At 36.3% G+C, this 25,827-nt stretch overlaps 1 long non-coding RNA gene across 1 annotated transcript; it reads left to right on the top strand.

The window, feature by feature from the left end:
• Positions 1–17,127: 17,127 nt before the first annotated feature.
• LOC115426611 (uncharacterized) lies at positions 17,128–23,332 on the top strand. The gene is made up of 3 exons (XR_003936374.1): positions 17,128–17,164; positions 23,133–23,159; positions 23,239–23,332. It is a non-coding gene; the product is annotated as an uncharacterized LOC115426611 (long non-coding RNA).
• The last annotated feature ends 2,495 nt before the right edge of the window (positions 23,333–25,827 follow it).

The following is a 25,827-nucleotide window of genomic DNA, read 5'->3' as shown; positions in this document are numbered from 1 at the left end:
AGTCATAAATTTCAGGTTTTTAAAGGTGTAAGTTTAACCCTTTCATGCTTGAATTATAAAAAAGGCATTTTTTTTTTTTTTTAGATTGATTTTAGTACTAAAAACAAGGCTAAAGTTGAAATGCATTTTGAATTAAAAAAAAAAAAAAATAGGGTTTTATTAAGAAGATCTTTAAGTGCAACCATGCAACAAAGGAGTAAAAATGTAAAAAATCAAGAAATAGCTTTGGACAAAAAATGCAACATTATGAGAGTTTAATGTCTTTATTGTAGGGCTGAACGATATGGACAAAATTTCATATTTTGAAATTCATGCCAGATATCTCAATATTGATATGATACGATATGACTACGGGTTCGGTGAAAACCAAGCATTTTTCAGAAAAATACAAACATCATAATACAAAAGAATGTGCAAAGTGCAGTTTAATTTATAAGAACTCACTGCCAGTCATCAACATTAACATAAAGTACGAATAAATGAAATTTGTTGTGACTTCCAGAGCTGTACATGCAGGGCAAGCGCGGGGGAAATCTATATCGTTTATATCGTTGCTTTTTTCGATATTAATATCTTGAGTGTTCATATCTAGATATCGATACGATAACGATATATCTTTCAGCCCTACTTTATAGCAGTGTTTCCCAACCTTTTCTGGCTTGTTACCCCATTTTAAAGGAGCTGGAGACTTTTGTGACCAATTTTTCATCAAATCTGTCAAACCTCAGTCATAGCCTAAATATCATGAATCTGTAAGTCTTTCTGTGATTACTCACCTGAATCTCTTGCATTACGGTGAACAATTTCTTAGTGCCATCCACCATAAACAAACCATTTGTTTACAAACTGAGCTGGGAGGTCACTCGGGCATCTTCGGAATTTTGTCATGACGCACATTGTGGGAGAGGGAGGTTCACGCAGCCGCCTGACAGCAGCAGCGGCAGTGCAAACATATGGTATTATATGGATGAAACAAACATGACGCAAAAACAGCTGAAACGCAGAAACAGCTGGAGGAATATGCATAGAGGGAAGGGAGCTCCTGCCGTTTCCACGTTGTGTCTGTTCCAGCTGCTGCTGTCAGGTGGCTGCACAAGCCTTCGCTTCCCACAATGCACGTCACAACAAAATTCCGAAGATGCCCGAGTGACTTCTCGGCTCTGTTTGTAATCACATGGTTTGATTATGGAGGATGGCACTAAGAAATTATTCACTGTAATGCAAGAGATTCAGGTGAATAATCCCAGAAAGACTTACAGACTCATGATACTTAGGCTATGACTGAGGTTTTACAGATTTGATGAAAAATTGGTCACAAAAGTCGCCTGCACCTTTAACATCACAAAGACATTCAAAATGGAGACTTTTTTTTTGTTGCTAAAATTAATTTGTTTTTGATCATGTAATAGTTTGCTATATTATGTTGCAAATAAACGTTAATTTTAGATGACATTTAGTCTATATAATGTATACTATTATGGATGGAGGCAGAAAAGCCAGGTGTAGATTACTGCACAAAGTGAGAATTCGATTTTCCTTGGTCAGGATATGTACAGTCAGTCCAGCTTGGATTTACAAGGCTGACAATTAATACTGAACAAACAAGAACTCAAACTATGAATTATGACAGAGCTGCAGCATCTGAAACTGACCACAATGAACATTTGACAGATAAACAGAACTACAGTGCTTCAGTTTCAGCTTCACAGTTTGTCATGTCTTTTTTGTATTGTGATTGCCTCTTTTTTTAGAAGTTTTTTTTTTTTTTTTTATCAATTACTTGAAATTCCAGGCACCCCCCCCCCCCCCCCCCCCCAAGGTTGAAAAACACTGCTTTATAGGATTACAAACACATACAAGAGCAAAAAAAACTGATTTTACATGTGTAAAGAAGGAAAATCATTTCATTTCATTTTATTTTATTTATTTATTCACATATATATTAAAAGAACCAAGTGTAAAAACATTACATTTTGCATTTACACTATGTGAAATGGGACACCTTGGGAAGCTGAAGAGCTTTTTGAGAGGGGCCCAGACACAAAGAATACATAACAAATGTAAGAATAATGCAACACATTTTACTGCAAGACAAACCCAAAAATACCCACCCTTTTCAAGCACCCACGCTCTCACACAGTACAGGGTTACTTGATGACCACCATGAAAATCCTCATAATGGTATGAATACTTATACTTGAATAGTGTACGGTGACATTGTAACATAGTGCAATTATGATGGAGGGGGAAAAAAACAGTCCTAGTAAACGGTATCACTTTAGGCTTCATAACTCAAAGATAAAACATGTAAAATGCAAAATGCAGATATAAAAACATCTCTCTGGCTCTCCCTCTAATATAAATATACAACAGATACAAGTCCAAAATCCTCATTAAATGTACTAATATACTAAATTTCTCATTTATAAGGTCTTCATATGTCTGATTAATGTTAATATCTTTGTTTCAGTAAAAAATAAGGAAATAAATAAATATGTGGACATCCTGCACAAAAGGGTTTTAAGCGCTTTTGTTCAAAAATTTAACAACTTATATGAGTATAAGATGAAAAATATAAGGTAGTTGCATATTTGTAGGGATTGCAGCAGAGGAGAGGAGCTGGGGGCTATTCGGAACTATTTAATGTGTACATTTGCAATCATAGACTTTAATTATGAGACAGTTTCGCAGCTTTTAAACTAAAGCCTCTTTCTTCATTTGTAAGAAAATCCAGCAACAGTTGCATATAATGTTCTGGGTCACTACCTGTTTGTAATACCCTTGTAATTCTTTTTATTAAACTAGAACACACTATCCTTTTTTTTTTTTTTTTGCATTTAATTACATTACGTCTTGATAAGTTTGGGGTCAAGGGCCTTTGTGGTTGACTTTGTTTCAGTGTTTTTTACGTTCCAAAAAAGTACGACTTGGAACCCCTCAGTCAATGACTCACACAGGGAATAAAGGCTCCCGCCAGGGATTGAGCCAACTACCTTATTAATTAGCCTTTGCAGCTTTAGGCCAACCTGCTAACCCATTTAATGAGTAAATAATTGCTTCTTAGGTCTTATGTCATCATGTCTTTTATTAATATGGGAAGTTATCGCAAAATTACTCTTGAACCCTCGGAGTGCCAAGATGAATTTGGAGCAGAGAGAATTTGGCCCAAAGATCCTTCTCTGGGCTATAAATCTTGGAGGATTGGTTCCAAAATAAGATAAATTCCAGTGTGATTCCTTAAGGATTTTTTGAATTGTCAAAAGACATTTTGACAAGGGATTGTTATCAAATAATTGGAAAAGTACATCCAATTTAAATATCTTTGTGGAACTTCTACCGACGGGTGTTTGAGTCGCCGTTTGCTGGAAAACAAGTGTTTTTTCATCCACTGTTTTGACTTTAACTGTATAGAAGGATCACAGCTGTGGGGTTCATGTGTATAGCCGACTTAGGAGTTTCTACTAAAGTCAGGCCACTTTTTTTTTTTTTTTTTTTTTATAAATATATTTATTGTGGTTTTTCATTGTTTTATAAGAACAGGGAACAACACCCACACAACAAAGCAATCCTTATCACCCCCCACCCACACAATGGCACCCACTCTGTTAGAATTATACAGTTGAAGAACATATAATAACCTAAGCATTATATAATTAGAATGCACTATGTTATAATCATGATAACTATGTTTTGAAATTAGAATGTGATGTCTGCTTTTAGTGATTAGTTCTGAGTTGTGTGATATCTTAACCCTTTCATGCATAGTGGTCACTCCAGTGGACAGTTATTCTACAGCTGTTCTCTTGTATATTCATGGGTTTTGTTGTTTTAGTTCCATATCAGCCAACACAGAGGACACTTTGCACCATCCCATAATAATACACTTACATTCATACCATTATTGTACCTTTGATGTTCTTGATAAACCTGATCTGCACTAATATGTTTAGTGTAAATCAGTTGCTAATTGTTATTAGACTGTAATTAACAGGGGTTTTTTTGGGGTTTTTTTTGGTAATACAAAGGTTTTTCATACATATATACAGGGTGGGGAAGCAAAATTTACAATGAACATTTAGTTGTTTTTTCTCAGCAGGCACTACGTCAATTGTTTTGAAACCAAACATATATTGATGTCATAATCATACCTAACACTATTATCCATACCTTTTCAGAAACTTTTGCCCATATGAGTAATCAGGAAAGCAAACGTCAAAGAGTGTGTGATTTGCTGAATGCACTCGTCACACCAAAGGAGATTTCAAAAATAGTTGGAGTGTCCATAAAGACTGTTTATAATGGAAAGAAGAGAATGACTATGAGCAAAACTATTACGAGAAAGTCTGGAAGATACTATTAAAGAAGAATGGGAGAAGTTGTCACCCGAATATTTGAGGAACACTTGCGCAAGTTTCAGGAAGCGTGTGAAGGCAGTTATTGAGAAAGAAGGAGGACACATAGAATAAAAACCTTTTCTATAATGTCAGTTTTCTCATGGCAAATAAATTCTCATGACTTTCAATAAACTAAAGTGGTCATAAACTGTCTTTCAATCCCTGCCTCAAAATATTGTAAATTTTGCTTCCCCACCCTGTATATATTTTTTTTCTCCATGAAGTGAGTAATAACTAGTATTAAAATATGTTAAAATGTGAGAAAACATCAGATTAGCAGCATTAAAAATGTTTTCATATCACTTTCTGATATTGGGTTTTAAACACATGTTTCTTTTCTTCAAAAATTAAATCCATGGTGTAGCTGAGTGGACATTTTTGTAACTCTATGAAAAAAAAGTCAGTTGCGTTGTTTTTTCATGCCTAAGGAGGAAAAAAACACTCAAGAAAAAATCTTGACTAAGGTCCTCATAATTCATGCATGAAAGGGTTAATATTCAAAGGTTACCGGCTTCAAGGGTTAGAATGGAAAACACAGACAAAGGGACACAGATGGGTTAGTTTAGTTTTTAGGAGTGTGGACTGTTTATTGTTTTATTGTTTTATCATACATGAGGAGAGTTGAAGAGGTCTGTGGGGTAAGGACAGGGGGTGACGGCTGTAAGGTGGGGGAGGCGCAGTGTTATTGGTTGAGGCCAGAAAGAGACAACACCCCATGTATGAGTATAAAGGATGAGGAAAAAGGTTTCTCTGGGCTCTTGAGGACAGGGAGACAGCGAGATGGGTTCTATGTTTGGAGACTTCATGTCTGTGGGCCTGGAAAACTGATTCTCCGTAACCTTGGGAGACCACAGATCTGTGTAAGTTTGATTAATGTTCATTAAATGATTGATTCATTGTTATTATTAAATCCTGTTTCAGGTCTGTTTTATGATCAAGGTAATAACCAGTGTAACGAACGCAGGGGATAAAGAATTGGAGTCAGATTTATAAGTAAAATCCCATTAACTCCCAATGCAACGAAATATACTTGACAGTCACAAGTTAAATATCTATACAGACAAGTCCTTTATAAATTGCAAAAAAAGGTGTCCAGATCTTATAAAAGTCTTTGATCTTTCCTTTAGCCAGGTACGTCAGCTGTTCCAGTGCGAGGTTAGAAGACATTTCTTTAATCCTTTGGATAACTTTGAGTCCTTGAATTAGTCAGGCCACTTTTAAAAAAACAAAACAAAACAAAACAAAAAAAACAATTGAATAACAGAACTGAGCTGTTTTTCTTTTTCTAACACATATCAATAATTAATATGTCTTCATCTATTATGATTAATTACAAATTATGAACTTGATAACATGAACTTACGCTCATTTCACTTACTTAATTTCAATAATCTTACACGTCAGACATGAGCTGTATTATAAATGACAGAAATACATGTTGGTTTGGTCACGACGCCAGCTATGAATAAATTAAAAATGTAAAATACAGCCCATTTAACTATATGAATTAATTTCCCTTCTATAGTTCAGATTGCATGACCTATTTTCTCATAGTGAAATATGTTATTTTCAAGTAGTAAGTCCGTTTCAATCACCTTCGTGTCCAATAAAATGTTCCCTTAATTTAGCTGCTAAAGTAATAGCCTTCAATGGGTTTGTAAATAGTCTACTTAGGGGAAATTATGCTGGAAAAGTGCTAATTGGCAAGAACAATACTTGCACTGGCAGTGTATAGCCATCTAATCCTCTCTAGCTTAATGCTTGTCTTTAATACTTCAAGGTCCATTCCCTAATACTGTTAGTGTTAGGGAATCAATGCCTCAGTGTTTGACTTCTGAAGCTTAAACTCCATATGTTTGTTCTCATGCCACATTTACATAAATGTCTCCAATAAACCAAATAAACAAACATGATTGTGGTTCATGTCACACATCATCAGAATGCATTACAGCAAGAGCATCTCCTTCCCCGCTTTTTCCTGGATATAATTCAGATATTGGAATGAATTGAAAGGACTATATATACCTCGTACTAGTGGAAAAAAAGGTTTGCAGGTATATTAATCATTACTTTGATTTTTTATTTGTGAGTATCAGACAAAATTCTTGAAAAACACAGGAAGCTTAATCCTTAAACATACCTATTTTCCATTTAGTAATGTAACTAGCAACTATTTTTAACAGACTTAATGTCATATTGAACAGTCCTAGAAACTTAGATCAGGAATAATAACAGGCATTTTAAAATGTGAAAATTAGATATTGGAGGGAATTGAAAGGATAAAATATACCTCTTACTAGTGGAAAAAAAAGGTTTGCAGATATATTAATCATTACTTTGACTTTTTATTTTTGAATATTAGACAAAATTCTTGAAAAACACATTCTTACACATACTATTTTCCATTTAGTAATGTAACTAGCAACTATTTTTAACAGACTTAATGTCATATTGAGCAGTTCAGACATCCCAGAAACTTAGATCAGGAATAATAACAGGCATGTCATTACCAGAATGTATTACAGCAACAGCATCTCCTTCCCCGCTTTTTCCTGGATGTAATTCAGATATTGGAATGAATTGAAAGGACTATATATACCTCTTACTAGTGGAAAAAAAAAAAAAAAAAAGGTTTACAGATATATTAATCATTACTTTGATTTTTTATTTGTGAGTATTAGACAAAATTCTTGAAAAACACAGGAAGTTTAATCCTAAAACATACTTATTCTCCATTTAGTAATGTAACTAGCAGCTATTTTTAACAGACTTAATGTCATATTGAACAGTTCAGACGTCCCAGAAACTTAGATCAGGAATAATAACAGGCATTTTAAAATGTGAAAATTAGATATTGGAGTGAATTCAAAGGATAAAATATACCTCTTACTAGTGGAAAAAAGGTTTGCAGATATATTAATCATTACTTTGATTTTTTATTTGTGAGTATCAGACAAAATTCTTGAAAAACACAGGAAGTTTAAAGCTAAAACATATTTATTCTCCATTTAGTAATGTAACTAGCAACTATTTTTAACAGACTTAATGTCATATTGAACAGTTCAGACGTCCCAGAAACTTAGATCAGGAATAATAACAGGCATTTTAAAATGCGAAAATTAGATATTGGAGGGAATTGAAAGGATAAAATATACCTTGTACTTGTGGGAAAAAAGGTTTGGAGATATATCAAACACTACTTTGATGTTTTATTTGAGTATTAGACAAAATTCTTGAAAAACACAGGAAGTTGAATTCTTAAACATACCTATTTTCCATTTAGTAATGTAACTAGCAACTATTTTTAACAGACTTAATGTCGTATTGAACAGTTCAGATGTCTCAGAAACTTAGATCAGGAATAATAACAGGCATTTTAAAATGTGAAAATTATACCAACCTTGACAGCGGTCTTCTTGAGGATTTTTATATTCAGAACCCTGTGAAAATATGACAGTCGTAAAGGTAGTGATAATAATTTAACATGAGTGCTGTTGGCAAGCTTTAGTGTTTGTGTAGAGAGTTCTGAACAGAGGAAAATGCTCTTTGCAGCTATTCATGCTGATGCCTAACAGCTATGACAACAGCTGCTTTTTGACTGGCTGGTTATGAAGCAATTTGTCAAGAATCTTGACAACCTAGACTAGAAATTCTGCGATAGCTGAGTGTAAGTGTCAGCCTGAGCTTTGTAAAGCAGACAGGCACCAATGAGTCAAGATGGGATGCTAAACACTGACTGAATTTCTGACCCGTCCTGAAGGATTGGTGATGGAGATACAGCAGCAGAATTCCCTTTTGAGACTCAAAGCCTCTGTGTGACTATAGAAACTGTGTGTGTGTGTGTGTGTGTGTGTGTGTGTGTGTGTGTGTGTGTGTGTGTGTGTGTCAATAGAAACAGAATTAACTGACTTTTTACCATTTATATATATCCTTCTGAGACCCAGGAAAGTGACATTTTTTAGCTTTTTTACATTAAACAGTCATCTCGACTGGAAACTGCATAATGCGACAGTTTTTTCAGATACATTTTTTACAATTATTTTATTTATTTATTTTTTAATGGAATGTCCTTTGCAATGGACAGCATTTTTTTTTTTTTTTTTTTTTTTTTTTTTTAGTAAAACTGCAGGACGAATCAAATACAGGAAAGTGTGTAATATAAGGCAATGGTAGCATGGAATACACTGCCACAATTTTTATTTTCAGAAATTCAAGCAGTTAGTTTTTCTAAAAGGTTAAGAATTTTTACATTTACTCAAGAATAACTGAGCTGTTGCACATCCTATAGTGATGTCATCTAGACGGTTTGTTTTTCTTTTGTTTGTTGTGGAGCTGTTTTTTGTTTCTGTTTTTTTGGTTTACTAATTTATTCTTTTTTTCTGTTGTTGTTGTTGGTATTATTTTGTAACTGTAATTGTTTTACATCATGTACTTGTTGTTGAATTTTGGTTTTTGTGTTGTTGTGTTGAGTGTCGGGATGCACTGATACCACTTTTTTCCAGACCGAGTACGAGTACTGATATTTGAGTACTTGCCGATACTGAGTACCGATATGTGTACCTAATAAACCTATTCCAGTTCTTATTTCCTTTTGTAAATGTGCTTTATTGTCGTTGTCATTAGTCTGACTGGAACAAAGTGCTGCTACTGACATTTATAATGTGTTGGAATGAGCGTTTCTCAATTAATCCACCAGGGGGCACTGCTCTTAATTAACCATACTGGACAAACACCACGGAGAAGAGGAAAGTTTTTTGAGAAGAAGAAGAAGATAGTCAGTAATAACAAACATGGAGATGACAGAGGCAACACTAATGTGATACTAATATTGCAGCATTTTCGCTGGTAAAGTTTAAAAGCAAAGCTTCAGCAGGAAGAGAAAAGAGAAGTGAGCGATGAGTTTCGTTTTCACTTCCGTACCCCCGTCCCAGCCCTGGGTAGTTGTCATAAATGTGTCAGTGGTTTTTCTCTAACTCACACAGTCGCTCTTTGAACAGATCCTCTACCTCCATGGTTCCCGCTGGTATTCTCCATCTGGGTACGCATCCACCATCACCTGGAAAATGGATGGAATGTACGCAGAGGACAGACAGAACGCTGCGTCCGTATCTGTCTGTGTCTGTAACGTTACTTGCAGTCAGCGTTACTTTTATCACCATCATTTATTTTGAAAAATCTCCACACTCTTCACACTCCCCACACATTATTCCTCCTCCTCGTACCTGCTGCACTGAACTGTGAATGTCACATGGCTGTAAGTGGTATCGGTGCATTTGTATCAGATTACTTTTACGAGTACACAGTGAGTATCAGAGCCGATGCCCAATACTGGTATGGGATCGGTGCATCCCTAGTTGAGTGTATGTACATCCTGTTTATTGAGCGAGTTGTGGGAAATTGCGGTGCTTTGTTTTTATGTTGTTAATGACCACAGGAAGAGTAGCTGCTGTGGTGTGCAGCAGCTAATGGGGATCAAACTAATAAACCCATAAACCAAACTGTCAAATTTTTGTCCCCTACAAAGGACAAAAATGCTTTGCCGGGTCTCAGGAGGATATTACAATGTCCTGTTATTATTTTAATGTATTTATCACTAACATCAATACTTGTTAATGCTGGTTTTCCATGTTTAACAGTGCTTTAGAGCATTTCTGTCACTATTAGGCTTCCAACAGACAGTCAAAGTCCTGCTCTTTCCATTGTTCCCCATGGGACCTAATGTCACAAAAAATATCTACAGCAGCAAATGGCAAGAGACAAATCATTTTTTTCCTGTTTGAACCGTATCACCATTTATACTGATGTGATGTCTGTCCATTTAAAAGCTGTTGTTTCGAGCTCTGAGTACTCCGACTTCCTCCCTCCGTCCAAAGACATGCACCTTAATGGCTTAACCTGTCAATTTAAATTACCCAGAGGTGTGAATGTGAGAGTCAGTGCTTCTTTGTATATGTCAGCTCTGTGATGAGCTGGTGACAAGTCCAGGGTGTACTCCGCCTTCGCCCAATGCTAGCTGGCATAGGCTCCAGGACACCCGCAACTAGGGGTGGGAATTGATAGGATTTAATCAATATCAATGCCATTGTCGATTCTGCTTACTAATCCAGTTCCTTATCAATTCTCCTATCGATTCCTGAGTGGGGAAAAAAGTCGTTGGACAGGTCATAGTGGAGCTTGTTTGACAATTTTCATATCAAATCATTCACCATGTCACACATATGCACCATTGTACACACACAAACAGAAAGTGAAACTCAATCATATTTTCCTGAACTGTTTAATGAACAAATGTAAATATTCAGATTTTAAAACATGTTGAATAATTACAGTCTCCGGTCCCAGGATCTGTTATCTTTACAGTTTCCAAAAGTCAGAACAGAACTAGGAAAGAAAGCTTTTAAATATTCTGCTCCCACTACCTGGAACAACCTACAGAAGGACATTAAACTGAAGGAAGTGGTCTCTTTTCATACATTCAAAGTCATTTTAAATGAGTGGGAAAAGGACAAATGTGGGTGTAGATGTTTTTCCAATTGACTGAATTGAGTTCAGCTTTGTTATTATACTTTTAGTACCTTTTAAAATAATGGTGACATTTTATACGTATGTTCTTATCAGTTTTAAGTTTGTTTTTAATACTGAATTTCATTGTGTTTATGTATATTAGTGTGAATGTATGGACGTGATTTTCATTTTGTGTAACCTCTGCTTGCAAAAGACACTCTTAATCAATGAGCTTTTTTTCCTGGTTAAATAAAGGTTAGAATTTATTTTTTTTATTTTTATTTTTTTGAGTGTTCTGTTTGTCCGTGCGTTTATATGGATGTATTTTTGGGGATACCACCTGGATGGGGGGGGGGGGGGGGGGGGGGGGCAAATTCACAAATTGTATAAGACATGCCTTAAGGATGTAATTGTTATGGAAAAATGATAAATACAGTTGTTAAAAAAATGAATTACCCCATGGGATAAATTAAGATGTTTTATTGATTGATTGATGACAAATATTAGAGAAATGAACAGGATTTTGCATCTGTTTGAAACATGACATGAATACGTTTGTTAGTTATTCTGCGGTATTCCTCCAGTCTTATTTCTCATCTTGTGCCACTTTTTCTTGCTTTTATTTTGTACAACTTCAAGAAATGACTGCAAAAGGCACATAAACATCCTTGGTCCATGAAAAATAAACCCATAGTTTTGTTTCCCTGTTAAAAGGAAAGAATAAATAAATACATACATACATACATACATACATAAATAAAGGTTATAATAATAAACTAGAAAAGCTCTCGGAGAGCGCAGACCTCCGCTAAGGCAGATCAGCCCCCCCGATCACCACCAAAATTTAATCATTTGTTCTTTGTGCCAGTATCAACATTTCCTGGCAGAGGTAATAATAATAATAATGTTAGGGTGATGTGATCCAGACTGGTCAGTGGTGGCACTCCTGGTGAGTGACAGATGAATCACAACAGTGGCATATGGTCCAGTTACTCTGGAGGTCCTGTTTTCTGGTTTTCCCCACATGGTGTTGCAGTCTCCAAGCGCACAGACCAGCATACCGTGATATGACACAGGGAAAACCAGAAAACGTCATGCGGGGAAATGAGAGAATCGTTAAGAAGAATTGATAATGCTGGAGGTGTACAATTCTGATGGAACTGATTAAATGGAACCGGTTCTAAGTCACTGTTCCAAAACTCTAAAATTTTTCGACTTGGTGGAACATAAAACAGCTCAGTTACAACGCAAGGAATAAACTGCTACCGAAAAACATTCAAAAAATGTTTTATGACAAAGAGGGAGTTGTAATTTAAGGGAAAATTTCAATCTAAAGGTCAGAAGCGTGCGTACATCATTGAAAAGCTTCTGCATCACTGTTAAGAGAGTTAAACTGTGGAATAGATTGAGTGCAGAAGTAAAACAAATTGCCAGTATAATTGTTTTTAAAAAGAGCCGGTGTTTGTTATTTGGATATCAGTTTTGCAATTTGTTGGTGAATGTGTTGTAATATGGATAAGTGACTAAATACACGTTTCAAAATTGCTGATAAATTTGGGACAGTGTTGTTTTCAGTAAGCATGGAAAGGTTTGAAGGGGTAGGATTAGATACGTTTACACTTCTTCCTACTCCTTTTTCACTCATGTAAATTTTGAGGCTTAATACGTTGCAGTTTTAAGTTACATTTTTGTTTTGTTCTCATTCTATTGATTATCATTTATTTGCATTTCTGTTTTTCAATTGATAAAAATAAAGACATCAATCAATCAATTAATCAACCGGTTTTCTATTGCCACCCCTAGCCATGACACTTGAGGATTAAGCAGTTCAGGATAGTAAAGAAACATCTAGTTTTGTTGTTAAACAGCTCAGTGGACTGCATCTTTTGCTACACTATAAACAAAAAGTTAAGGATATTTCTTTTTTTTTTTTTCTTCTTTTTTTTTTTTGTCATTTTTACCATTTGTAAATAAAACTATGTCTGGTCATTAAAAACGTGTTCCAATTCACGCACAGAAAAGTAAAAAGCACTGTGCAAGAGTCCCAACTGAAAAAAAATAGCCCAAAAATTAAAAATATTCTTAACTTTTTGTTTGTATTGTACATGAGATACATGTCACCAACACCGAAACAGCTGCTATCATGGCACATTTTACCTAAATCTTTAAGTGTGAGGTTGAAAAAGTATTAAAATAGGTGAAAATCACAACAGTCTGGTGATGTTGAAGCTGCAGAGACATCCTCAGGAACTTCTGAAGAGGCTTTGGACAGAGACAGTAACAATAAAATCACATTCTATTGTCTTCATATTTACAGTCTGATACTTCAACAGTTTTACTAAAAAAAAAAAAAAAACCTGCAACTTTCTTGATGTGTAAAATTATTAAATTAAACCCCGTGGTACGGAGGTCTGTGTTGCCATGGTTCCATCTGTGTTTCCATGGTAATGTTACACGATGCTTTTAGCATTCTATACATCCACGAAACCAGAAGAACATCAGCTGACAGCTCAGTAAAATCAACTGTCAGTCAACAGAACACAACTCAAACAACAAGTACTTAAACTGACATATATCTAAAGCTAGTTAACAGTCTGAGACCAGAGTGTCGTGACTAATTTCATGAAAAAAACAGACCAATACAACAAACTTTGCAGCACTAAGCTAACACTAAGCAGATCCAACAGTACAAGTGTTATTTCTCTGCTACTAAAACTCACTGAATGAGACAAAGAAGAGCAAAAATAAAGATTGCATTATGAAGCGATGGTTATGAATTTTTTCTTACCTTTGCTGTTTTCTGATCATAACTTGATTTTATATGACCTCTGTGCTATCGGCTAATCCATTGTTTTCTGTTACACTGAAGTGATTCTGACTGGATGCAAATGGCCCGGGTCTTAACTCACTGGTTTCCAACCTTTTTTGGCCCGTGACCCCATTTTAACTTCTCAAATTTCTGGCGACCACCAGACATTCAAAACGAAGACGTTTTTTTTTTGTTTTGGCTAAAATTAATTTTTGATCATGTTATAGTTTTCTATACTATGTTGCAAATAACCCGCGACCCGGCCCCGGATAAGCGATGGATGGATGGATGGATGTTGCAAATAAACAGTAATTTTAGACAACAATTAGGCTATACAATGTATATTATTATGGACGGAGGCAGAAAAGCCAGGTGTAGATTACTGCACAAAGTGAGAATTTTATTTTCCTTGGTCAGGATATGTACAGTCAGTCCAGCTTGGATTTACAAGGCTGACAATTAATACTGAACAAACAAGAACTCAAACTATGAATTATGAAAGAGCTGCAGCATCTGAACCCGACCACAATGAACATTTGACAGATAAACAGAACCACAGTGCTTCAGTTTCAGCTTCACAGTTTGTCATGTCTTTTATGGATTGGGATTGTCTCTCTCAACTCACCATATATATTTTTTATTAGTAAGCTTTTATTTTTATCATTTACTAGAAATTTCAGGTGACCCCACATGGGATCCCAACCCCAAGATTGAAAACCACTGGATCAACAGGTTAAATAGGATTAAAAATGACTTGTATCTCACCGAAATCCGTTCCTATGAGGCACAACCGGAAGGGGCGTGACTTCAGCTCTCTTTCACCAGTTGAATGTCTTTACCTTGGACAGATCAAACATGTAAATACAGCTCCATATACTGGTTCATACAACATAAAAGTGTCCATGTAGAGGTGAGGCACAAGTGCACTTGAAGCCGATCTTCTTTATATTTTGCAAGTGGTTATTCAGAATTGCATGTATGGAGGGCTCATTAAACCATCATCATGGTCTATCAACATTAATTAAGTCAGGCGACTGAAGATTTCCTACTTTACACTCACTTATCTTTGTCAATCAAATGCACTTTAACCATGCAACACTTAGGATGTGAAAGACAAGAAGAAAATGTTTTCAGTTTATTGAGTGTAAAACTCTTAGAGATATTTTTGGCCTGTCTTATTGCCAGAGATAACATCATGCTTGTTTGTAATTCATGTTTTCTCTTCACAGGCTGTTTAAATACACTGGGGATAGATTATTGAACAGGATCTAGTTCAGAATAATCAAGTCATCCTCAGTACCTTCTGACCACTGACTACTGATGCAGCTGCTTCCTACAACACAACCAGTTCAATTGAAGTTAATTAGAATGAATGTAGAAGGAATTATTTGCACAATTGAGACAAATAACCAATCTGTGCCCTGCAATTGAATTGTTTTGCTAGCAATAGAGCTTCCAATCAGGGTCGGACACCCCTATCCTCTCCCTGCTGACTTCAGATACAAAAGACAATGTATGCTCATTTGCTTAGTAAAGATTTTTTTGGCCATGCTGATTTCCAAATTCAATTTAAGGCCAATTTCTTTCCAACTAAAAGAGAGTGTCCTCTGGAGTGCTGGAAGTGTTGTAGTCCTCGGTTTGATCATTGTTTTCTTTCAGGTTGGAGAGAGAATTATTGACTTGGATTCAAATGAAGCTGTTGCGAAGGCGAGAGGTCCATTTGTCGAAACTCACTGGCGTGCGTCACTCCAGATAATGAGGCAGCATAATGAAGCATAGTAACTCTGTGTTCTGCCATCATCAAAGTCGTCAGCGAAAACACTTTGATTGGCACCTGTCGCAGAATCAATGGAATTGACTAACATTTATGCCTCGCCATCTGTTTTATTGTCGGCCAGTAAGGGCTTTTGAATGAGGGGGAAGGCGCTATGATAATTCCCTTCCTCTGTCATTTTGTGACAGTCTCGGCAGCCTCAGTGAGCACACATTTGCAGTGTACAGCGATGTCATTCCCACTTCTTCACATACAAGAAATAATGCGTAATGTCATATTGTGGAGAGTTCACAAAACCATGCAGATTTTTTGAAATTCCCTGCTTTGTTCTCAGTTTTGCAGTGGGAAATGAACTCCCATCAACCCACCGCAGAATCTCTCTGTGGTCCAACCACACTTAGTACATGGTACACATCCCGGGGTAAAGGAGGAGATGTGCAGTTGTTGTATGAACCAGGATGATGTGGCATACAGATGAAACGGTTGAGGTAGTCCTCCCATGAGGGGCATCCCTTAGATCTTTAATTAGGGCAAGAGAAGATAGGAAAATGTAATCAATCCTCTCACCTCTGGGGTTTCAACACTGGGAATATGCAATAATGTATATTCCCAAGAGGCAGGATTTCCATCAATATTACATTTAACAAAAGCCTTTTGGAAATCGCAAATATCAGTAATGACAAATGAACAAATGAACAAATCACCAAAAAAAAAAAACAATCTAGCAATATTTGGACTATATGTGGTTATGGATCATTTAGAGTAAAGAAATGATAATAATTGATGATGAGTTTGGTCACTTTATTTCATATCTTAATGTAATACAGTATAACAGGTGGTTTATGGATTTGAAAGTATTCTACACAGTGTAATATAGATTATAAAGCTAACACATTTTGGGAAAGAATATTGTAGTTCTTAAAGAACACTTGCTGCTTATGAGGATGCAGTGAGCTTGTGTCATGGTCCTAATTAATGCGTGTGGAGGATTGAAGCTTCAATTTATGCCACAAGACATTTAGGATAACTTTAATTTATGGAGTACAGAGAGAACTGGTGCTCTGACACGAACACCAGGGGGTCTTTGAAAGCGGGCGGCATTTTGCCGTCGAAGAGCTTTGAACATCTCTCCCTAAAGCAGGACAGGAATCAAAAGCAAAGGCTAATGCGCCTTATGCACTGCAGTGTTCCATGCCAAAAATTGTCTCACACTGTTCATTATTCATAACAAATCCTTGTTAGGTTTGGTACATGTCATACACACACAGAGGCAGCGTCTTATGGTTTTCGCACTGGGAAATACATGTTCTCTTATATTGTTTTACAAATATATGTCAACCTACAGCGCTTTTGCATGAATGTGAGTGAATGGAAGCTGAATTTAGGTAAGTGAGCGTTGCTGTTTCCATCTCTGTTGTACTGTTTGACCCCCTGATACCCCCCGCTGAGCTGCAAAGATGTTGTTGTTCTTGTCAGATGCTCACAGCAGCTAATTAGAGAGGGACGAAGACGAGAGAGAACTATACCATTGCCATTGGTACTTTAAAAAGAAAAAAAAAAACCCTCTTTCATCTTGCCTTTCAGTATACATGTAAACAATATATACTTTTCACAGATTTCCACTAACATCAGCTCAGGAATGTGATGTTAGAGTCAAGCGGGTGAGGTGGAACTCCTCATGAGGTAAGTAAATGGATAGAGATCAAGCAAGTAATGCAGAGCTCCTTCTTCTGATTTCAACACTAATGAGAACTCCTATCTCAGGAGCAACATCTCAAAGGATCAAAGTTTGGTTTACACATGTAAGCACTTGCCTAGCCAAACTAGAGATTAGATCGGCAGTAATGGGAGCACGTCACATACTAACATGCATTTGCCCCTGTTGCTAAAGTGCAAAATGTTTACTTGTAACACTGCGGGAAGTTATTTAACAGTTTTTAACAGAGGCAGATCCTGATTGCAGGTCGAGGACCCATCCATTCTGGGGCTGCACGATAGTGGAAAAAACAGACATTGCAATTTTTTTTTTTTAACTTAATTTATGGAACTTTTCAACATTTAACAAATATAACATTTATAATTTCAAGTAACGTGTTCATAATACAAAGATAGACACCGGACATGATAAATTGACAGAACCCATGGAAAGAAAAAAAAAAGAAAAGGGAAATACAAACAAAACACACATGACAAGACAGTACATTCTGGTACATGTAAGGAAAGAAATGAAATAAATAAATAAACAAAACAGGTCAATAACAATATAAAACATTGTGATTTTTTTTAACCCCGCAATATATACTGCGGTATGAAATATTACTCAGGACTAAATAATGCAACATGATATCATGAATTATAAGCTTTCAGGGTGTATATTTACGCTGCATAAAATAGTACGCCATTAGCGCAATTACCGGCCAGCGTGATTAGCGGTTAGGGTTAGCGATTAGTGGGTTAGGGCACTGACACACCATCAAATAGTGTTAAATAACACGCAAAAGGATGAACATGTGTACGTATAGCATGCCATATGCAATAAACTGGCGTCACATACAAGGTGATTTCATGAGATCAGTCTGATATAATAGCTGTGTGGTGCCGACATAAATGGTCAAACAAATTAGTTGTGTTTCCTCTCGTTATGGCGACAGGTGCAAGACACTGTTGACGCAGAACACATGTTTTAGTATTATCCTTCTTCCAGCCGAAATAATTCCAGATAACCGACGTTGCTTTTCTTTTTGGCACCAAGTCCAATCCAATCCACTTTATTTCTATCGCACATTTAAACAAAAAAACAAGAACATTTCCAAAGTGCTGCACATCATAAAAACAATTAAAAAAAATTAAAAGAAATACTAAAAACAATAAATAAGTACATAGAACTACAACAATGCTCTAAATAAATAATTAAAAGTACTAAAATCAATAAAAATAAATAAATAATAAATAACAGACACAGAGGGCCACACAACTCATGCAGAGTTAAAAGCCAGAGAATCTTGGTTTTTGGTGATTTTCTCTTGTTTGTTGCTCATTTTTCAATATTATTACCAGCGACTCACTCCATGTGCAGGGGCGTGGTAAAAATAAACTAGCGTCACATACAAGGCGATTTCATGAGATCAGTCTGATATAATAGCTGTGTGGTGCCAACATAAATGGTCAAACAAATTAGTTGTGTTGCCTCTCGTTGTGGCGACACGTTGACACAGAACACATGTTTTAGTATTATCCTTCTTCCAGCTGAAATAATTCCAGATAACCGACGTTGCTTTTCTTTTTGGCACCAAGTCCAATCCAATCCACTTTATTTCTATCGCACATTTAAACAAAACAAGAACATTTCCAAAGTGCTGCACATCATAAAAACAATAAAACAATTAAAAGAAATACTAAAAAAAAACAATAAATAAGTACATAGAACTACAACAATGCTCTAAATAAATAGTTAAAAATACTAAAATCAACAAAAATAACAAATAAATAAAAGACACAGAGGACCACACAACTCATGCGGAGTTAAAAGCCAGAGAATCTTGGTTTTTGGTGATTTTCTCTTGTTTGTTGCTCATTTTTCAATGTTATTACCAGCGACTCACTCCATGTGCAGGGGCGTGGTCTGCTTTGACAAACTGATTAAGAATGATTGCGATTGGTGGATGCTCAAATGATAAATTGTGCGGCTCTAATTAACTCACACGGTAATTGTATGACCTTGAAACCAAACTTGTGGCACAGACCGGAATGATAAAAACATATAGTGATGACAGACAAAATTACTGCTGATGTCGTCATCTGCAATTACCTTCATGGTTTGTAATGGAGAGAAACAAATTGAATAGCTTTGTAAATGAAACTGCAAGCAAACCTTATGATCTGTGAAATTCCAAATGTAGCCTTGTGGGGTGCAGCTGGTAACTGTTTTTATGTTGATGAGCCTGGGGAGTTAAATAAACTTCATTAAGTCTGTTTTACTTCAACTCCAGCTGAATATTGCTAAAACTTGCTCTCTGTACTCGCACTACCCTACCATAAAATCAGTGCCTACGTTAATATAAAATACCGCAGAATCTGTTTTAAAACGTCTTCTCCCTTCGGCCCATTTCAGTTCTGTTTGAATTACTAGAGAACATGTTTGGACAAATGTGAATAAAATAGCTTTTGAGGTTGTGTCTGGGAATCCCGCTCAGTGATTCTGTCTTTTGTTTGGATGGCTTTAGAAAAATAAAATAAGTGTGAGGTTAATTGGTAATGCACTTTCTTTTTTTACTTTTTATTTAGATATTTTCATTTTTCCACATAACAAAACATTCTCTGATGTAGGACCCTAAGAATTAAAGCACAAGTAAATGGACTAAAATAGGAATAGCATAAAGGAAAATCTATGGTGGCCCAGAGGTGCAACAGCCCAAAAAATCATCCACTAACCCAAAAAGTTCTCCACTATAAGAAAAAAAGAGAACAGCCCAAAAAATCATATACTAGCCCAAAAAATTCTCCACTATAAGAAAAAAAAGAGAACAGCCCAAAATATCATCCACTAGCCCAAAAAAATTATCCACTATAAGAAAAAAAAAGAAAACAGCCCAAAAAATTATCCACTATAAGAAAAAAAGGAGAACAGCCCAAAAAATTATCCACTTGCCCAAAAAATTATCCACTATAAGAAAAAAAGAGAACAGCCCAAAAAATCATCCACTAGCCCAAAAAATTATCCACTATAAGAAAAAAACAAAGAGAACAGCCCAAAATATCATCCACTAGCCCAAAAAAAATTATCCACTATAAGAAAAAAAAGAAAAGAGCCCAAAAAATTATCCACTGTAAGAAAAAACAAGAGAACAGCCCAAAAAATCATCCACTAGCCCAGAAAATCATCCACTATAAGAAAAAAAGAGAACAGTCCAAAAAAATTATCCACTTGCCCAAAAAATGATCCACTATAAGAAAAAAAAGAGAACAGTCCAAAAAAATTATCCACTAGCCCAAAAAATTATCCACTACAAGAAAAAAAAGAGAACAGCCCCAAAAATTATCCACTATAAGAAAAAAAAAAGCCCCCCAAAATCCACTACCCCAAAAAAATATCCACTATAAGAAAAAAAAGAGAACAGCCCCAAAAATTCTCCACTATAAGAAAAAAAAAAACAGCCCCAAAAAATATCCACTATAAGAAAAAAAAGAGAGCAGCCCCAAAAATTATCCACTAGCCCAAAAAATATCCACGATAAGAAAAAAAAAAAAGAAAACAGCCCAAAAAAACATCCACCAGCTCAAAAAATTATCCACTATAAGAAAAAAAAAAACAAACATCATCCACCTTTTCAGTTAAGGGGGCGCTGGTCCTCTGACTAATTTAATTTGTCATTCAACAGATCTTCGCAGAAAAAAATCATCTAAGGAATGAATTTAATTAAAATAGTTCGTCCTTATAGCTCGACTTTATGGTTTTGTAATATCACAATCACTGGCAAATTGAGTTCAACCTTTACTGTTTTTCTATAATGATAACATAGTTTGCAGGTAAACATTTGAATTTAATTGACATTATTTGTTGAGATATCGTTTGATTTTGCATCAGACAAATCCCATCATTTAGTTTGAGAGCGCCCCCTGCAGGTTTGGAGCACTTCCATTGCAGTGACTGGTTATGCAGCATTTTTCATTTGTAGATGTTTTCTCAGTTTGCATCATTTCTTTATTTGCAGAGCATTTGATGATTATGAATGTGTTTTTGTATATAGCGGTGCATTTTTTCATTTGCACCACATTCCTGTTGTTTTACCTCGTTTATACTTGTGTTTGAGTTTGTGAATTTGCATCGTTTCTGTACTTGCAGCTGTTTTCTTCTATGCTGAGACTCATTGGGCCATTGCAATGTGTTTGGCCCTTGTTGGCCACCGTACTCAAACCATTGCTGTCCTTGTCTCTAGCGTAATGTTTGTTTAAATGTGTTCGTGTTTATGTTAAAATTGTGAGCTAAGAAAAACTGAAGCCAAAATCCTTGTATGTGTTCCCATACTTGGCCAATAAAGCTGATTCTGATCCTGATATATTTCAGTTTATTTGTCTTCTGCTTATACCAGTCGTTCCAAACTTTTTTGGCTTGTGACCCCATTTTAACATCACAAATTTCTGGTGACCCCAGACATTCAAAACGGAGACTTTTTTTTTTTTTTTTTTTGCTAAAACTTATTTTTGATCATGTAATAGTTTGCTATGCAATGTTGCAAATAAACGTTAATTTTAGACACATTTAGGCTATATAATGGATATTATTATGGATGGAGGCAGAAAAGCCAGGTGTAGATTATTGCACAAAGGGAGAATTTTAACTTCTCACATTTCTGGCGACCACCAGACATTCAAAACAGAGATGTTTTTGTTTTTTTTGTTTTTTTTGCTAAAATTAATTTTTATCATCTAATAGTTTTCTATACTATGTTGCAAATAACCCGCAACCCGGCCCCGGATAAGCGGTGGATAATGGATGGATGGATGGATGGATGTTGCAAATAAACAGTGATTTTAGACGACATTTAGGCTATATAATGTGTATTATTATGGACGGAGGCAGAAAAGCCAGGTGTAGATTACTGCACAACAAGGAGAATTTTATTTTCCTTGGTCAGGATATGTACAGTCAGTCCAGCTTGGATTTACAAGGCTGATAATTAATACTGAACAAACAAGAACTCAAACTATGAATTATGAAAGAGCTGCAGCATCTGAAACTGACCACAATGAACATTTGACAGATAAACAGAACCACAGTTTGTCATGTCTTTTATGTATTGAGATTGTGTGATTCACCGTATATTTTTTATTAATAATTTTTTTTTTTTTTTATCAATTTCTAGAAATTTCAGGTGAAACCCCATATGAATTCCAGGTGACCCCATGTGGGGTCCCGACTCCAAGGTTGAAAAACACTGGCTTATACAGTCACATACGATTTTTCTTCAATTAAGTGATTTGCTCTTAAAGAAATATTTCTACACATATCAAAGTTTCAAACATATGGGCATATTTCTTGCAACCCCTTCAGCGTCTACAATGAGTGATTTCAGTATTTTTATCTGAATACAGTTCTCAAGGGAAGTAAGACTTGCTGAACGCCCACACAGTCGTACTGACAGCTTTCATACTGAGTAACAGAAGCCAGCGCTGAAGCCAAGTTGCACCATCGGTTTGTGTCATTTCAACATTCCTTTGTCGACGGCCGTGTAGCAAATGGATGCCCCTCGCACACATGCAAAGACACTCAGACTCCATGGCTTCAAGTGCTGAATGTGCGCCTGCAACCAAAAACTGCTGAAAAGTGACCCTGGCTGTGCCCTTGTCACCGACTAGGGGTAACAAGTGAATGGAAATTGGTTTTACCTGAGTCAGGTAATCATTACTAAATGAATTTGCTCCTGAGCCAAGGGTATAAGTGGGATAAATATACATCTCTGAGATGAATACAAATTTCACTTATGTAATGAAAGGCAGGCTGGTTATTGATTTTGGAGGTTACACTCTGCATGCCTTTCATCGCCGGCCTGTTCTACATTACAATGATGAGTTTTCAATTTGGCAGGTGTTTACATGAAGCTGTCAACAATTATATCAACAATGATTTTAATGTTTTGTTATTTTCTTACAGTCTTGCAAGTTCTCCAGTCCTGCATAGGTATGTAAATGATTTTTTTCGTTTCATGCATGCATAATGAGTATAAACATGAACGTTGTCACCATGTTGATTTCTCAAGCCCGTGTTTTTGTGCACTGTCATCATCATGGGAGACACACATCACCTTCATTATCATCACCATTTCCACCGCCATCATCTGCATCCTAATCATCATTATAATCAAAAATATCATAATTATTACGGCTGTGACTGTATGCCACAATCATTGCTATTGTCGTTTGCTAATAAAGTGGCAGTGATTCATTTCTCCATGGCTCTGACTGTGTTCATTACGCCTCAATAACAGATGGACCCTGTTAACTGCACACGTCTGACGCCTGCTGAAGTGTCGTCTTCAGCACACGGAGCAGCTGGGAGGACATGGCCCGTGTTTCAGAGCTGGTCCATGCTCTTCAATAATTCAACCTTTCCAGCTGTCTCATATCAGGCCCAAAGCGCCACGGCCTCCAAGCTCACATCAGAGTAAAACCCAGGCACTGCAGTGGACCGACTATAAACAGACCCTTGCACCAGTGTTGTTAACTTTAAAATCAGCCGCTGATATATGAAGCCGCACTGTCACACACCATAACCTCAACCTTTCTTTAAAGAAAGTTTCCTATAGTTCCCATTCAGTGTAGCTAATTCACTCTAAGGAGTGAAGATATTAGTCTTTTTCTTTTTTCCACTAAAGGCTGACTTTTTTTGTAACAAAAGATATCTTTAATTATTGACTGGTGCCCTGAAGGAGAGTGGTTAAAGACCCTTGAATTTATTTTTTCTCCTATAGACTTCCTGGAAGAGGAGAATGGATCTATGGATGTGGCATCCTGGTGAGATGAAAGTCTAATTATCTCTCAAGAAAACGAGTGGAAAGGCTTTTTAATTAGGACCCGACCGAATCCTCGCACTGAGAATTTGTACATTGTGATGGATGGTGTGTGCATCTCCTTAGTGACTGCAGACAGAATAATAATCTGATGAAGGGGTGTGGACTGTGTAAAGCAGGGTGGCCAGTGAATAAGGAGCTGGGGGAGGAAAGTGTTCAGAGGAGGAGGGAGAAAACCCAAGGTGGGGTTGAAGGGGAAACCAAAGGGCTGTTCTCGGAGGAAACGGGGGGTCGGGGTTGACACTTAAAGGTAGTCATGTGATTCTTGATGCAGACAGGAACTGCAGTAACAAAACAAAAAAAAAATAGTAAAGGGTTAAGAGTTGTATTGAAAGAGCGATTAAGAAGAGCGAGGTAAATAAGACGGAGATGTAAGAAAAAAGAAAGAATTATAGCGAAAAACAGGGAGCAAAGAGCCTCAAGCGGTAGCCATGATTGGTCCCGTTCCCAGCGCACAGCCGATTGGTTATCCCTCTCCACACTCCCCTCTCCTTGGCTCTTACCTCCCCTCTCATCTCAGCAGGGGGTCCCACAGTCGCCAAGCCCCTTAATGCTCCCCACCACTCTTCTGCTGCGTGGCTGGCATGCAGAATGCATAATCACTATATAATCATAATCATTGTCTGTGCATGTGTAGGAGTATAATAGAGCCTGGATTGAAACAGTCTTCATGTTTTTTTTCTTTAATTTTTTTCTTTATTTATTTTTACACAGTTCAGTGAGAAACAAGAGTAGCATACTGTATATGTAATGTACTCATACAACAACAGTCTTGCATGTAAATTTACCAGGGAAAAAAGGAAACACTCGATAACATGATTATGTCTGTGCAGGCTCGATAATAGGCTTGAAAAGTAGATGCAAGCTGTTGGTACGTTTAGGTGTGCCTCAGAATTTAGATTCCTTTAGAATACAGACGCTCTTTTATGTATTCACAGCAGGTCAAGTGGGAAAAAAGAGGTGATATTCATTTATCCAAAAATAAACAAGCTATTTGGTGATATGTACCTGCAGCTTATGGATCACTCTTCTGTAGGCGCTCGTTCTGCGTAATTATATATATTTTTTCCCATTTATAACCTACTGAAAATCATTGACACAAGTCTTCACCTGTTATGGCAGCAGTAAATATTTAATTCAATTCAACTTTATTTATAGATCACATTTCATGCACGAGGTGGACTCAATATGCTTCACAACAGATACATAACATAAAAACATTTAAAAAAATACAAATTTAGTTGGGCAGCAGTCAAATAAACAGTAGAAAAAGGGAATGGATTAATGTCCCGGCCATCCCCCCCATCCTTAGACCCTCCTTCTCGGCAAGGAAAAACTTCAAAAACCCAGTGGGAAAAGAGAACCATAGTGAAGGAGAGATTACAGTTGATTCACAATTGACAAAATTGACTAAATCAGAGGTTCATCTTCACACTTTTAGCACATATTCCACCTTTTTTGTGCTGTATCCCTTATATTTCTTTCTTTTTTTTTCAACATTCTTTTTATTGAAGTCAAGGCAAACCAAAGTGGCAATCATACAAGAAAAAAGACAACACTTTTAGATTTTCTACATAACAGAAAACACAATACCCACCCCATCCCTCCCCCCACCCTGCAGAGTCCCAGGCAATGCATCCCATCTAAGATAAAATAAATAATTAAATAAGCAAAAAAAAAAAAAAAAAAAAAAAAGCCTGTAGAGTAATATTAGTTTCTTTTTTTTAACAACTTTATTTATCATTTTTCCATAACAACATTGAGATCATTAAGGCATTT

The sequence above is a fragment of the Sphaeramia orbicularis genome, chromosome 10 (assembly GCF_902148855.1).
Source record: "Sphaeramia orbicularis chromosome 10, fSphaOr1.1, whole genome shotgun sequence".
Classification (NCBI taxonomy): domain Eukaryota; kingdom Metazoa; phylum Chordata; class Actinopteri; order Kurtiformes; family Apogonidae; genus Sphaeramia; species Sphaeramia orbicularis.
Note: the sequence above shows the minus strand (reverse complement) of the source record. Positions and strands in the feature narration are given on the sequence as shown.